This window comes from Cricetulus griseus, chromosome 3 (genome assembly GCF_003668045.3).
Source record: "Cricetulus griseus strain 17A/GY chromosome 3, alternate assembly CriGri-PICRH-1.0, whole genome shotgun sequence".
Taxonomy (NCBI): Eukaryota; Metazoa; Chordata; class Mammalia; order Rodentia; family Cricetidae; genus Cricetulus; species Cricetulus griseus.
The window spans coordinates 232193787-232210136 of record NC_048596.1 but is presented as its reverse complement, the minus strand read 5'-3'; the positions used below and the strand labels follow the sequence as shown (position 1 = coordinate 232210136).

Sequence of the window (16350 nt, the reverse complement as noted above, 5' to 3'; positions counted from 1 at the left end):
ATATAAACATGATATTTGTATTTGTATAGTTTATGGCACAATCTTCTAGCACAAAGCATGAAGGAAAACATGTTTTTTGTTTGTTTGTTTGTTTTGCTTGTTTTTTGTACTATCTTCTGGCAATGCAAGCCTACGCAATTCCAAGAGCATTGAGGAGGATGCCAAGTCAGCTGCAGATAAGAAGTCAAAGCTTAGTCCTGGGGGAGATAAGGAATGACTCTGCTTCTATGTTTGACTTGTTTTCTCATGCATGGGCCCTGAGAGTCTTAATTCAGACCATCCTTATTCCTCAAACTTCATTCCCTTATTGTCCCTTAAGTCTTACCTCCATTAATATTCCTTTAGTTTACTGGATAAATTGGGGTGCATTCTCTGCTATTTCAGACTCCTTACAGATAAAATTGGAGGGATAATAATAATATTGATTTATTGGACTTGAGAATGTAATTCATTCATTTTATGCATACACAGAGTGAAGAATATAATTATTATCAGCATTTACATAACAGCTTAAAATACTGATAAATTTACCATATGTGCTTAATCACCATTTTAGCAAGGAAATGAAACAATAATTCAGAAAATATAAAAATGGGAGTTATAAGCAAAACAATAATAATATTGTATTAATTATAAAAATCATAATAAATACTTCTTCCACTAATTTTGTTTTCTTGACTAACATTCCACATGCTGATTCTTTTTACTTAGAATTATGTTCTACTCCTCATGCAGGCAAATAATTTTATTCTCTGAATTCAATTTTTCAATTGCTCCAGAAAAATATATTTAGAAATTTAGCATACTGTACTTTTATATAACTCAGCACTTTGTGATTGTTTTATCAGATAAGTTAGCTACAGTTCTACCATTCTAACATAGTTTCTAATAATAAAATCAATATACAGATAAATGTTACTCAAATTCTTCTTTACTTTTTCTTCAGTAACTCAAGGCTTACTTACATGTGTTTCTTATTCACTTTTGATAGCTTTTGTTGTTGTTGTTTTAGTTTTTTATTTTGTATGTGATGAGGGTGAAGATCTAATCTCATTTTTCTGTGTAGAGATACTAACCTGCGTTTCCTCCTACTATTTGTTGAAGAGATTATCTTGTCCCCACTGTAAACTCATTTGCCAAAATTGAACTGGACATTAATCCTTCAAAATAAAATGCTGGGAGTATAACAATAGATAAATAGTGAAAAACAGCCCATACGCTATGAGAAAATATTTAGCTAAAACAAATCTGATAAAAAGACAATATCCACCATATTTGAATACGTTCAAGAGCTCAATAGGAGGGAAACAACCTGTGATGGATAGTTTTATTATGTTAATTTGACACCAACCAAAATCATCTTAGAGGAGGGAAACCCAATTAATGAATGTATAACAGTTTCTTAGTTAATTATTGATGGAGGAAGGCCTGACTCATTGTGGGTAGGGCCTTCCTGGGCTGGTGGCCCTGAGTTCTGTAAGAAAGCAGGCTGAGCAAGCCATGTGGAGGAAGCCAGTAAATAGCATGGCCTCTGCATCTGCTCTTCCCTCCAGTTCCCTGCCCTGTTTGAATTCCTGTATTGACTTTCTTCAATGATGAGCAGTTGTTTCTGGGTCCTCATGGCTCCCTTTGGGGAGGGGTGAGAAGAATTCATGGCTCCCTTTGGGGAGGGGTGAGAAGGCACAAAGTCAATGACACCGACCTTGGGAGTCCTGAGAAAGGAAAAGTAGCAGACTCCTTTATTTAGCAATGAGAAGAAACTTACTTTCCCAATGCCCAGACACTCTGGTCCATTGACCTTACTTAATCGCCCTTCATTGGCTAGGCGATCAGGACCTTGAACAGTGCCTGTTGCTAGGACCTCAGGCAGGATAGCCTAATCTCCTTTCATTGGCTGAGCAGGATCAGGACCACAGACAGCAACTGACAGACTCCATGTTGGTTCTCTTTCTAGGCCTGGTAGGCCTTAACTTTCTAGAAGCAGTGATATGCAAATATAAGGCAAATAAACCCATTGCTTTCCAACTTACTTTTTAGATGTGGTTTTCATCACAGCAATAGAAACATTTACTAAGACACAACCTAAATCGAAAAAAGTAAAGCTATTAAAATAAATAACTCAAAGAAATACAAAAGAATTATTTTGAAGTATAATTCCTTAAGGTATTGTACTCATTTGTCCTCCTTTCATCTTTATTCACATGTGTTGTATTTAGCCTTCCAAAGGGGTTCTTAGAATACCATCTAGAATGTTTGCTCACTCTGCTGTAGACAAGGCCACATAGCATGGCGATGAAAAGACGACAATCTGGTTCTGGAAGTGGTGAAGATGTCAACTGCTGCAAAACTATCTTTATTAGCTTGAACAATGTTCACATCTCATGTTTCAAATTCTGCAACTTCTAAATGGGAGTATAGAGAAGAATAGATGCAATAATCTCTATTACACTTTGACTAATATGTGGATCAATGAGAACAGCAAATATAAAGCAGTTATTATCATCTCCTAAAATACTTACTTGAAATCAGTTGAAACTTATAAAATAATAGACAATACAGGAGTCAATAGATAAAGCAAGATTATAAAAAAAGTAAAAAAGTAAAAAAAAAAATCTTACTTTTCAAAAAAAAAAAACAACCCTCATAAAGAACAAGCCAAATGTTAAGAAGTTTTTAGCATCAGAGGTAAATTGAGGATAAATATATTGATATTAAAATCTGGAGGAAAAAGCTACAAAAATAAATTGTTAGTTTTTCCCATTACATTCACTGAGTTGGAACGTCTGCTTTCATGATTAAAAATAAACTCATTTCCTTACACAATACATTTTTATGCAACACCAGGAGTTGAGAAAAATAATTGATTCAGGTTCCAGTTAATCTCATAAGTAAATTTTATAAAATGGTTTCTAAATGAGAGCACATTCATTGCAGAAGGAACACTCAGATATGCTTGGAAGAGGGAGATATAGACACAGTTGAAGGGACATGGTGGGTGAGGGCATTGTAAGGAATTTGACAGGTCCCTTGAAATCTTTATTGCTTTTCTGTGTTAATATTGTAATGTAATTTAAAATAAAACCATTTACAAGATTATACTTTCATTGATTTTAAAATTCCAGCCATAATGCTTTCTAAAAGGTATGTTGCAGAGGTAATCTTATAGGTCCACAGACCTTCAGGAAGCAGCAATCAGAACTCAAGCAAAGTTTTTGGAGATTCCAGGGTCAGATCCCTATCTGATTCAACCAGAGCCTTGAGCCATAACAGATGGAGTTGTCCTTCTGTGAATATGTTTCTCTTATTGGTTGATCAATAAAATACTGTGTGGCTAATGGACAGGCAGGAAGGATAGGCAGGAGTACCAGAGGAGGAGAATTCTGGGATGTCTAGGCAGACAGGAGTCACGAGCCCAGGAAGAGAGGACACACCAGGAGTTCTCTGGTAAGCCAAGACCACGTGGAAATACATAGATTAATAGTAATGGCTTAATAATTAAGACAGAGCTAGCCAATAAGAAACCCTAGCCACTGGTCAACAGTTTTATAATTAATATAGCATTTCTGTGTTTATTTAGAGCTGAAGTGGTTGTGGGACTAGTCTAGCTGGGCAGGAAATCCCAGAACACATAATTGCTGTGTTCTGCCATCTTGAAACACAGAAGTTTTAATGCTCATTTTGGATTTCAGGATTCAGAAAGCTGATCCTAAGCTTGTCTTGACATCCCAAATAGACATCATGGATTCCTGATTTACTTCATTTGATGTATTTGCTACTTTGAAATCCTGACCTCAAATTTTCCAGCTGCAAGCAACCTGTCACTCCCCACTTCTGTTTTATAATTTCTTCTATTACTTGATAAATTGCTGTTACAATAAATCTTTCTGCCAAAAGCCACCGAGCCCCACTGCCACATGTGTGCTTTACGCCAGCCGCCCACCTGAGTTAGGGCCCAAATGAATACACAGAAACTTGTATTAGGTACAATGCTGCTTGGTCAATGACTAGGATTCTCATCTGTTAGCTCAGTCTTAACTATCATAAACCTATATATTTTATAAGACTTATCTTATCAGACGCCTTGTTGGTGTCCTCGCTTGCTGGTGGATCACATTGCCACTGGAGGAGGAAGGGGAAAAGGGGGCCACTTCCTGTTTCCTCGATTAGATATGAGTCTCCTTGCTATGTCACTTCCTGCCTGGATCACCACTTCTCTACTACATTTCCCAGAATCCTCTTTGACTCCTAGTCCTGTCTAACTTGCTGTCTCATTGGCCAAACAGTATTTTATTTAATAATCAATAAGATAAACATACATAGTAAATTCCCCATCAAATTGCTTGGCAGTTTATGGCATACATATAATTAGCATAGAAATTGTAGAGACTCTGAATAATGATCAAATTACACTGATCATAATCAAAACACATATGAGACTTGTAGCTATATAAATGAAAGTGAATATTCAAGTCCCTTTTTACTATAATAGAACCAGTTGGTTGGACATTCATGTATTTTGCCACAGGTATGTTGCTATTTGATTGATACATGATTTTCTAAATGTAAAACTTTAAGAGGTCTAATGTGCACCACACTTTAAAAGTAAAAACCTGGCTTACCACAATCTTATGTTTATGCTGAAAGAAGAAACAAGACTCCTGTGTCAGGGCAAGGGCAAATATATTACAGGCAAAACTGCCAGAACAACTACCTACATTCATTGGCTGTACCCACATTCCCTCAAAACTATTTTCTAGGGGCCTTATGTGTATGTATTGGTGTAGTGCCTAGAGCCACAGGAAGGAACATTCAAAATAAGATGCACCAGGATTCCCTTAACTGCTATCTCATGTCATTTGCTGTTTTCAACCTCTTACAAGGATCTGGAGGAGTTTTGACCTGAACTATATCCAGCAAATGAGACATATCTAACTCTAAGAAGGATATATGTGGGTATTAGCAGTTAAGTCAATGGCAAACATGCTAGAATTGGTAGATCCATGGAGGTTAGATATAGAGGAAGGGACATATAGATCTCCCTAGTAAAAGGATATAAAATAGATAGTTATTGATGGATGGGGGTGGGTGAATGCAGGAATTGGAGCATCAACCAGGGAAGGGGAGGGAGGAAGGTGACAAGGGAAGGAATTAGGAAGAGACAGCTTAAGGGACAGTAAGGAAACCTATTACAGTAGAAACTTCCTAAAATGTATGCATATATAAAGGCAATCTAAATTAAATCACCAAATAATGGGAGAGAAAGACACTATTTGGCTGTCTCTTATCACCAAATGTAGCTTCTAATTTGGGTTTGGGTTACATCTAGTTGAGTTGTTTGCCAAAAGAACCCATGGAATCCCCAAACTACCCAACTATAGGTTGCTCTCCACCAGCTGACAGCAAGTCTCCCATGCTGAAGACAACACCTATACAACTTCTTAAACATGGAGAAGCTGAACTGATACCAACATAGAGCTTTCACCCCTACTTTCCAGCACTGGTGGTACATGAAGGTATTCTGCATACTACCAAAAGAGAAATGTAAACACCACGCCAGCCATAATCCCTACTACTACAATGTTGTTCTACTTATAAGATACACAATGTTGTTGGTTCAATGCCTGTGAGACAGAAGCAACTGTAACCAATCAGTATCTGATTCGACTTAAGGCTCACTCAACCACAAGATGAAATCCATACCCAACATTGCCTGTGCGATTGCCAACCTGAGACTGGATAGCCCAGAGACAGATGGTGAAACAAAATACTATTATTCAAAAACAAACAAGCAATCAGCTGACCCTGTTGACAAGAGCACAGGTGAGCTAGTGGGAGACCTGACCCTATCTCTCTTCTGACATAAGGCAGCATGAATAGGAGAGATGCTGGCCCTGACCCCCCATCAATGCCTGAGGCATGAGGGAGAAGTGGCACTGAGGTAATTAGAGTTGAAGAACTGCTCCTGCCTCCCACTGTCTGCAACACTCAGGAGAACAAGCTCTGCATCTCTCATGAGCAGTACAACAAAGCCAACCCTGTTGGCAGAGGTGTGGGTGAGCCAGCCCCAAAGGCGTGAGTGTGAGAGAAGTGTTCCACAGAGAAGTGTCTGTCATGTGAGTATGTGGACAGGGGAAAGATGTCACCTTGTCCATCACTACCTTCTACAGACAAGAGAGATGACCGTCCTCTTTACCAGCGGGCCATCCCCCTTGCCTGGGCATACAGTGGAGCTGGCCCTGTTGGTGGAGGTGTGGGTGATCCAGCCTTGAAATTGTAAGCTCGGGAAAGTTGTCTCCATTATGTAATGATAACTCTTTCCACCAGCAGCCTGAGTTCTGCTGCCACATTAAGGCCCCCAAATAACACACAGAATGTTAATATTAGTTACAGTGCTGCTGGCCAGTTACTAGGATTTCTTATTTGCTACCTGAGTCTTAATTATCAACCATAACTACTATCTATATATTTTTATAAGGACTTATCTTACCAAGGATGCCAGCCTCATGACCCAGCCTTCCTGGGATCACAAGGTGACTCTCCTCTTTACTACATTTCCCAGAATCCTCCTCAACTCTTAGTCTCACCTATCTTGCTTCCCTATTGGCCAACACTGTTTTATTTTTCAACCAATAAGACAAACATATACACAGAAAGCCTTCTGCCATCACCATTATTTATCTATCATGTGGAGGCATGGGTGGGGAGATCCCCGCCCCCTGCATCTTGCCTCAGGTGGGAGAGCTTGCCCTGAGGTCATAACAGTCAGAGAGCTGTCTCTAGTCCACATCAACTGCAGCACTCCAAAGAGTAGCCCCTATACCTTGACTGGGCAACACAGTAGAGTTGGCTTTGAAGGTATAAGTGTGAATCAACCATGAGGATGGCAAAGCTGGAGAACCACTCCTGCCCCTTGCTTATAGCTGCAAGGGGTGAACTAGCCAGGGCAAGTTCTTACCCTGGTGATGAAGGCAGGGGATGGAGCTGGCAGGCTGACCAAACTTGCAATTAACCAGGTGAAGAATCTGGGTTAAATATTGGCCCACCACAGCATCCACCCCTCATCTGTGATCTGCTGGAGCCCAGATGTGGTGGGGAAGGTGGTCCTGTGGACCCAGGGCTATAGGATCTCCACGACATAGGGCAGCAAAGGAATGTCCAGGAAAAGTCCCAGTGAGGGCCCAAGGTTGATAGTATAGCAGACACCAGGGACCTCAAACCCAACCAATGATTCTTTATGATGAACACCTGCATGTAAAGATGAATAGATAAAGGGGTTTACTGCATGACACCCCATCACACTAGAGCTTCCATGATGAGATTTTCCCCATTCTTCCTTTTTTCTATTTTTTTATTTTTTTCCTTTTTTATGTTAAATTTTATTTTGTTTTATTGTGGGGGGAGGAGGTTGCTGAGGCAGAGGGTAGAAGTGAGGGGACAGAGGATGGGTGGGATTGGGATGCATGATATGAAAGATAAAAAGAATAAATAAAAAAGAATGTTAAAGGGGAAAAATGTAGCCCTATAATGACTCCTAATGACATCCTATTGTATTAATCAGAGAAGATTCCTCCTGCAGTGGATGGGAACAAGTTCAGTTATTTGTGGTCATCTAGAAGTTTCAGAAGTTTCCATCACAGCATTACCAATAAAACAAAGCTGTTCTCTTGGTATAGCTGATGATATATGTGGATATTAATATCAATTAACTGAAAGCACTAAGAGCTTGAGCAATTGTTCCACCACAAAACAAAATGTTCATTGAAATGTGCACAAACTTTATTTTTATTCAAGAAATCAGAAAGTTGTGCTGTGATAAATGGTAAATAAATGAATATAATAGAACCAACAATGCCATCTAGAAAATACATGTCACAGTCACAGTAGCAATTGTAATCATTGATGTCATCCTTTAAACTGCCAGGAGTCTTAAAACTAATCTATTGAAAAATATCATGAAGGTAAAAGTGCTTAAATGTTCTTTGGAAGACAGGTTTGAAAATTTGGATCTGAGATTATAGTATGATGTTCATTTATATTTCATCGATGATGCTTCCTACATCTCCCAGATAAATGTGCCCAAAATAAAAAAAAAGATGATTTTAAAATTCTTGTGCAAGAATGTATAATTCTGATAATTTTATTAGACTCTACATGTCTAATGAGGTATGTCTAATGCTTTTGTAACATATTTCATTGTCACTTGAGGAATGATTTCGATTGTTATCAAAGAAATAGGTCAGCAAGATGGCTCATGGGGAAAAAAAAAAGAAAAAAAATCTTGCCACCAGGCCTAATGACCTGAGTTCAGTACCCATGACTCACAAAATAGAAGGAGAGAACCAACTCTTGCAAGGTTTCCTCTGACCACGACCCCAATACCACACATGAATACATGTACACAAAACTAAATAAATGCATACAAAATAAGCACATTATGAGATGCAACTTCTTGAAAAGGAGGATGGCATATTTTGAAGGAAAAGTTGAATTTTTTCATATAAAATGTTCCTGTTTACATTATCTTTCCCCAAAGTAATAAGAATAAATTTGTTTTGGGTATGACTCAATTTTTAAATAGTTTAATGGCATAAAAATGGAGCAATCTAAAAATTATAATGAGTGTAATGTATCCAAGAACAGTAGGATACACATCTTTATTCTTTTAAGTGAATAAATTAATATGGTTTACACTGTGTTTCTTTAAGACATCAAAACCAACATGTTTTAGAATACCTTTGTACCTTATGCTTTGCAAATTTAAAGAATTTCTGAGGCTTTAGTTGAGGGTAGAATGCTGACCTAGCATCTATGATGCCCTCATTTCAATCCTAAATACCGTCAGAAAAAGAAAATACTGGGTTGGAACATAAAACAGGCAAACTAAGGAACAAAATGCCCTGAGCTTTGGGGACTGTTTAATTAAACACTATACTTTTGATTTCTTTTGAGAAGGTAAATTTTTTTTTTACTTAAAGCCCTTTAAAATGTCTTTTAGATTTCTTACTTAAATTATTGGAATCAATTTTAAACTCATATACAAATTCCCTGGTCTTTTAATTTAATTAAAGCCCATACTTTAACCTACCAGTGACTACATAAGCAAGGATTGACAGAGCCTACATGCTCTAAGTCTTCACAAACATCTTTTTCCAGGCAAATGCCTCAGTGAGAGTTATATTTTTCCCCTTGTATGCTTCTTTGGAACCAAAGTTCACCTAATTCTCTATACTTAAGAAGGCCATTCTTCAATATGCTGATATTGGCACTAATTATGAATACTGTTGTATTTATTTCTAATTTAGATTCTTTCCAAACAGCCTTTGATAGCAAGTACAGCATCTGAAAGCTTCTCCTGACATATCTGTAGTGTGTGTGTGTGTGTGTGTGTGTGTGTGTGTGTGTGTGTGTGTGTGTGTGTAGGTGTACTTTTATTTGCGGAGACCAAAGGTTGACATGAGGCATCTTTGTATGATCTCCACATTATATAATGAAGCAGGGGAAATTTTTGTTGTTGTTTCATTATGCTTTTGTCATTTGACTGCAGAGCTAGCCAGTTTGGCTAGTCTAACTGGACAGCTTGTATTGGGAATTCCCTGTAGTTACTTTTTCTGCTGTGCTGGTGTTACAGATGGGTTGCTATGTCCTTCTGCAACATGTGCTGGTGATGGGCATACAAACTTCAGGTCTCAGCTTTGGTAGCCAGTTTCTTACCGTCTGTATCAACTCCCTAGCCCAGAGATCTATTTGATTTTAATTTCAAGGATATTGTGTCTACTTGACTAATTCAGTGTTCTAATGTCAACTACCATCTACCATTAGCATACTTATGTTGCTTTTATTTCTTGATGGATTAAGCAATGATGTAATTAGTAAAGGATGTCTATTTACTTTTGACAAGCCCATTTGTATAAAACAAGTGAAAACCAGGATGTTTCACAACTTTGAATATGTTTCTTAATTTCCCTTTTTTCTTATTTCATTATTCCTCTGCCAGTTTTGTAAGAAGAACAAGTTATTGAATTTACTACATTATAAAATAATAATCTATTCTTAGTTGAAGATATTTTAAGGAAGTCACAGAGTTTCTAATCCCACTATTAATAAAGACATTGAAATGTGGAAAAACAGATTCATTTAATTAACATCATTCATTGTCACTCAAATAAGAGCTTGAGATCACAACACCTCTCTGCTAACACTCCTTGTAGCTATTTCTTCAGAGAAGGAGACTATGAATCAGATCTTGCTGTTTCAGAATTTGATGTCTTCCCTTTCTTTATACACTTTCAATTAAATTTTAAAAGCCAAAAATTTGGAGATAATCATCTTTATTCTGTGGTACTCTTTTATTCCATTATGTCATCAGTTTAGGCAGACAACATAGCCACAATCGGCCTTGACAAACACTTCCCATTTTTGTTTTTTTTTTTTTTTTTTTTTTTGTTTGTTTTTTAAGACAGGGTTTCTCTGTGTAGCTTTGGAGCCTATCCTGGCACTCACTCTGTAGACCAGGCTGGCCTTGAACTCACAGAGATCTGCCTGCCTCTGTCTTCCCAAGTGCTGGGATTAAAGGCATGTGCCACCAATGCCCAGCTGAAACATCACTGTTTTAATTGGGGTTTCTATTACTGTGATAAAACTCAATGACCAATATCAACATGTAAGATTTATATCATCCTACAACTCCTAAATTAAAGCCTATCACTGAGCTGGGTGTTGGCGGTGCACGCCTTTAGTCCCAGCATTCGGGAGGCAGAGGCAGGTGGATCTCTGTGAGTTCGAGACCAGCCTGGTCTACAAGAGCTAATTACAGGATAGGCCACAGAGAAACCCTGTCTCAAAAAACAAAAACAAAAACAAAAACAAAAACAAAACAAAACAAAACAAAACAAAACAAAACAAAAAAAGCCTATCGCTGAGGGAGGTCAGGTAAGGACTTCTGGGTAGAACCCTGTAGGAAGTAACTGGGGCACAAGACATGGACGGTGATGCTTACTGAATTGCTTCTCCATAGTTTTCTTAGCATGCTTTCTTATAGTACCCAGATGCCCAGGGGTGACACCATCCACAGTGTGCTGGACCCTGCTATGTCAATCTTTGTTCAAGAGAATGCCCTTCAGTCTTGTCCACCGGTTAGTCTGGTTGGGACATTTTCTCAATTGAGGCTCTCTCCTCACAAATAACTCTAGCTTGGGTCAAGTAGAAATAAAACTAACTTTGATGACCACCTTCTCTGTGCCTTGGCAATACTAGTAGGGCATCTATCAGAATACTAAGATCAAGAACTCTCTGTCTCTGGTTAGCTGTATCTGACAACATGACACAACCCAGTGTCATGTTAGGACATCTCTATTGGGAGGATTTCCCAGATCATATTGAGGAATTGTCATAAGTTTTGCTTGATGCTGGAGGACACAGCCCAACATGGGTAGTGTCATCCTTAGGTAGGTAGTGCTGGACTAGGTAAGAAAGGTAGTGGAGCATGAACTTGCAAGCAAACCAGTAACCAGGTTTGCCCTGGTTCCTCCCTCTGGGTTGTCTTCGTCAGTGTAAGCTTAAATCAAGCCTTTCATCTCCATTCATTGCTTTTGGTCGGGGTGTTTTACTACAGCAACAGAAAAGCAAAATAGAGTGTCATGATTTATTTTTCCCTCAGGAATCAGAAACTGTCCTAATATCTCCCAATGAGAGACATGGACCTGAAAAGCCCTGCTTAAACCTCCCATACATTCAACTATTCCTTACTAATTAATATGTCTATGAAACAAAAATGCTTATTTTTTATGACTGTGGGGTTCTATGGTCATCTCTTATAGGGCAAACACACACTGACCAGTAATTTCCATTTTTCAGTTGTGTGGTTACATGTTGTCTTATTCCTCACTGAATGATGTATTATACACAGGATCATCTTCTAAACACTATTGATGAAGAGTATGATTCTTGCTGGTCTTTGTATTTCCTCTGGGGCATTTTATTTTAGACAAGGTCTCTCTGCACAGTCTTTGTTATTTTGGAATTCACTATGAAGACCAGGCTGGCCTTGAAGTCAGAGATTCCTCTGCCTCTGGCTCCCAAGTTCTGGAATCAAAGGTGTGTAGTATCATGCCAGCATGTGGCATCTTGAATACTTGCTGAAGGCATAAATGATGGATCATTTTAAGTACCTGTACCAAGTAAATAGTGTATTGAAATGTAAGGGCAATCATATGTTAAAGAACCTATCTTTCATGTTTATTTATCTTACAAACACTCTGGAATGAAAACTGCTCCTTCCTTTGTCCTGTACATGTGGCAGTAGAGATAAAATTCCCCTTAGATGATTAAGGTGGAGCCATAGTTAACTTTTCAGAGGTGCTTCTAGATGTTGCAAAGTTATGATTTACTATCTTATTCTGGGTCTTTCCAACAATAGTGTTTATTAGTATGTTTGGAGTGTCAATATTGTCTGATTGATGCTGTGGACAAATGTCTTTTCTCAAAGTGTGGCATCAAATTTTAGAATATATTTGAATAAAAAGAATTGCTTCTAAGTTTCACCTGTATTAGTCAGGAATAGATATTAGAGTGACTTACTTGCCTGTTTCATAAGGGAATGGCCTAGACTTCGGTAGATGCTCAGTTCAGGAGACTGGATTTCTCAGCTGTCTCAATCTGTTATTGGAGTTCTAGAGGGTTCCCCAGTCAACATTGAAATCCCAAAGAAATAGCTTCTAAAGTCACCAAAAGAAAATCTCAGCAACAAGATAGATGAACTTGCCTTTGACCATGAGTGTAAGTATCCCCAAACCAAAAGCTTTCTTCTTCCATGTCCATTTGTATGCATCCCATATTTAAGGTAGATCTACCCACCTCAGATAATCCAGAAAAAAATATTCCTCACAGGCATGCCCAACTGCTCAGGTTTTATTCAATTCCAGATAGAGTCAAGCTGACAACTGAAATTAACCATCAAATCATCTATTTAGAAGAACTATTAACTTATTTCACCTTAGTCTTTTTCCAATTTGTAATTCTTCTGCTTTGCAAGTGTCAGCCTTTGCTAGGAATGGAACTCTATCTGGTTACAGTCATCATCATCGCAACTATTCAGGGACACTTAGCAATGAAACCAAATAGTTAGCACTGGGAAAAAATCCTCCAGCACTGAAGAATGGAAATACCCTTAGGTTCTTAAGGGAAATCCTGCAATTCTCTCCTCATATGGGAAAATGCTAACTCTACCCTTAACCCAATTTGTAAGTCTAAGGATGACTAAAAAGTTATCCCTAGAGTAACCTAGAACTTCTTACATGGTTAGCCACATATTCATATATTTGTCTTTGCTTCTTGGTTTATAAGTATTCTAGGGTAACCTTATACATTGCCCTTTCTCCTGTTGTGTCCAAAATAAAAAATAGTTATTAATTACTTAATAGTCATATGTCATATTTCATTGCTTTATACTTAGAAAAATAATATCACACTTTAAAAAGTACTTTTACAACTAAAGATATTTTTGTAGTAGTAGTTCTTAGATTAATTATTTGGTAAAGATGCAAGGATATTATTTTTAATGTGCTAAATATTTTGCAATAAACAACATTCTAGGATAGAAAAGTAACCAGGACAGGATAATGTGTGTGTGTGTGTGTGTGTGTGTGTGTGTGTGTGTGTCTGTGTGTGTGTGTAGATGTTAGTACATGTGTGAGCACATGCATTTGGGTGGACTTGCACATGTATTTAGAGGTCAGAGGATATCATTAGGTATCATTTCTCAGGAACTGTGCTCCTTGTTTTATAATATAGAGTCCTTAGCAGCCTGGAGCTCATCAATTAGTCCAGACTAGTTGGCCATTGAGCCCCGGGATTCTCTTATCTCCTTTCCAATGCTGGGAATCCAGGTACATGTTCATTCCTGGCTTTTTAACATGGCTTTAAGATTCCAAACTCAGGTCTCTATGCTTTCATGGAAAACACTTTACTGACTGAAACATCTCCTAAGTCTAATTCTGGACATTAACCATAGTGATATACATCCTTAAAAACATGGAAAAGAAATTTGAAAATTAAACCAAGTTCATTTCTTTTCCACTGAACATTTTAAGATCAAATTAAGACTAAGAATATCTAAGGATATTTATCCTCTACTCTGCAGTTCAGAAATAAGAATTCTTATTTGACAGAATTGTAAGGATATTCTTTTCTGGAATGTAAGAAAAAGAAGTGCAATTACTCTGTCAGGTGTTAATTTTCTCTTCATGGTCCAGTTAGTTACATGTCCAAGTTACCCTGCGGGCTGCTTTTCCCTGCCTGAGTAAACCTACATTCTCACTCAGTATTTCTGAAGGAGATAAATTATTCCCAGTTCAGCTAATGGTAGTAGAACATATTTGAGGAGGGGCCACCTGATGGGATCAGAGGCTGCTAGCATGTTTTCAAGTTAAACTTTAAAAACCTTGCTCAGCTGGAAATTTCCCCACTACTTGGAGCAGTCTGGCCAGCAGCACTGGCTACAGCAAACTCTGGACTCAGAAGGAGTGAGGTTTTTAATTACTGAGGTTTCCCAGCTTCAAGCTCAATAAGCAAGACAGAGCAGGCTTCAGAATGCCCCACCCCCACCTCCTAGTCATCACTGAGCTTCCTGGACCAGTCCATCCTAATGAAAAGGCAATTGTTCAAGGCAACCACTGCCTTCTGCCACATGAAATACCACGTGCTTGCACAGGTAAATGAAGAGTGTTAAAAAAAAATCATGTGAGGACAAAATCACACATAGCTATGGATCAGTGAGGACTCTTTACTTTTTGTTTGAATGCATTCAACTCATCAATGAAAAGGAAAGAGCAATTGCAGATTTGTTATTCATTCATTTATACATTGATTTGTTCATTTATACATAACTTATTTGAACTGCTGGTAAGGACTATAGCTAGGTACTTCTACTTGGTAAGTAAATGCCCTGAACAATATCCTCAGAAGTCTTTTTACTTTTGATTTTATAGATGGAATGTCACTTAGTAGCCCAGCCTTGCCTTGAATTCACCTGATAGACTGAGTAGACCTTACATTTAAAATGCTCCTATTGCAACCTCCCCCCAACTCCAGAGCAGATTCAATTCCTTGCTTTCTCATCACACACACCTGCTTTTTATTTTCCCTTAAATTCTCCTCAACTAGAAAAAAATAAAGAAATAAAACAGCAAAAGGTTACCTTCATTAAGAAAGCAAGGAAATTACCAACTGATTTAGCCATTATTAATAGCTCCAAATCATTTTTATTATCGTCACCAGAAAATAGAACTATTTCTACTCATGAAAATTCAGTTTGTTTTCACATGAATCAGTAGGCAGTGATTCAGTGTTAACTGTGTGTTAGTTTGTTGAGGGCTGACTAAAAATAAATCATGAAAGAAATAAAATATCCAAATTTGAAGTAATCAGCAATTAAAGATCCAATACATAAGTAGGCCAGTCTTAAATCAATACAGATTTTCAAACTATTAACAATTGGGAAAAATAATAATGACTACATATACAAAATATACAGCTTATAATAATAATAAAATTAATATTAAGATGTCCTTTAGGCTTTACTTTGGGTTTGCTCATAGTTGCTAGCTACCATCCTCAGTCTTTGTGGTCTTCAGATCTTTTGCTTCTAAGATCTTCGTGTCTTGTACAAGATACAAATTTGTTCTGTTGTGCCCAAAATTTGAACCCCCCCCAAATCAATAAGGGACCCATTCTGATGCAAAAGTAAAGAGTCTTTTATTGTTTAGTGAGTTAACCCCATTATCTCAGGCCCTTTGTCCATTTATCGCAGCAGATGCTTAGAGAAGGACCCAAAGAAGCCTTGAGGCAGGGAATATATTGGGTAGAACAAGGGGAGTGTCTAGCGGTATGCAACAGTCCCAGGATTGGTGTTCTTCCGGACAGCCTGTCCTGTGTTGATTGGTCAACTGGTTGTTATGGTCTACAGGTCTGTTGTGCAGTTGTACCGTAAAGCACACCCAGAGCAGTAAAGCCCAGCCTGCCGCTAACTTCTGATTGGTTCATTGCCTCGAGGATGGTATCTGACCTCCTAGTGACTAGGGCAGGCCCAGCAAGGTCAGGCAAGCATATGCTGAGTCTTTTCTGTAGCCTGTTGTGGCTGCTAAATCAAGGAGCTGCTCCCTTCAGTTTTTATTTTTTTTTCCAACTTTTTTTATTTGAATTAGAAACAGGATTGTTTTACATGACAATCCCATTTCCCTTCTCCCACCCGTCCTCCCCTACCCCCCCCCCAAAAATAAAACCTTATCTGTCATGTATCTTTTCTGCTTCCCCTGGATGGTAAGGCCTTCCATAGGGTGTCATCAGAGTCTTTCG

At 38.1% G+C, this 16350-nt stretch overlaps 1 long non-coding RNA gene across 1 annotated transcript; it reads right to left on the bottom strand.

The window, feature by feature from the left end:
• Positions 1-442: 442 nt before the first annotated feature.
• On the bottom strand, positions 443-3992 carry LOC107979012. Its single transcript, XR_003483261.2, has 2 exons — positions 2262-3992; positions 443-2082 (listed from the first exon to the last, which is right to left on the bottom strand). It is a non-coding gene; the product is annotated as an uncharacterized LOC107979012 (long non-coding RNA).
• Positions 3993-16350: the final 12358 nt, after the last annotated feature.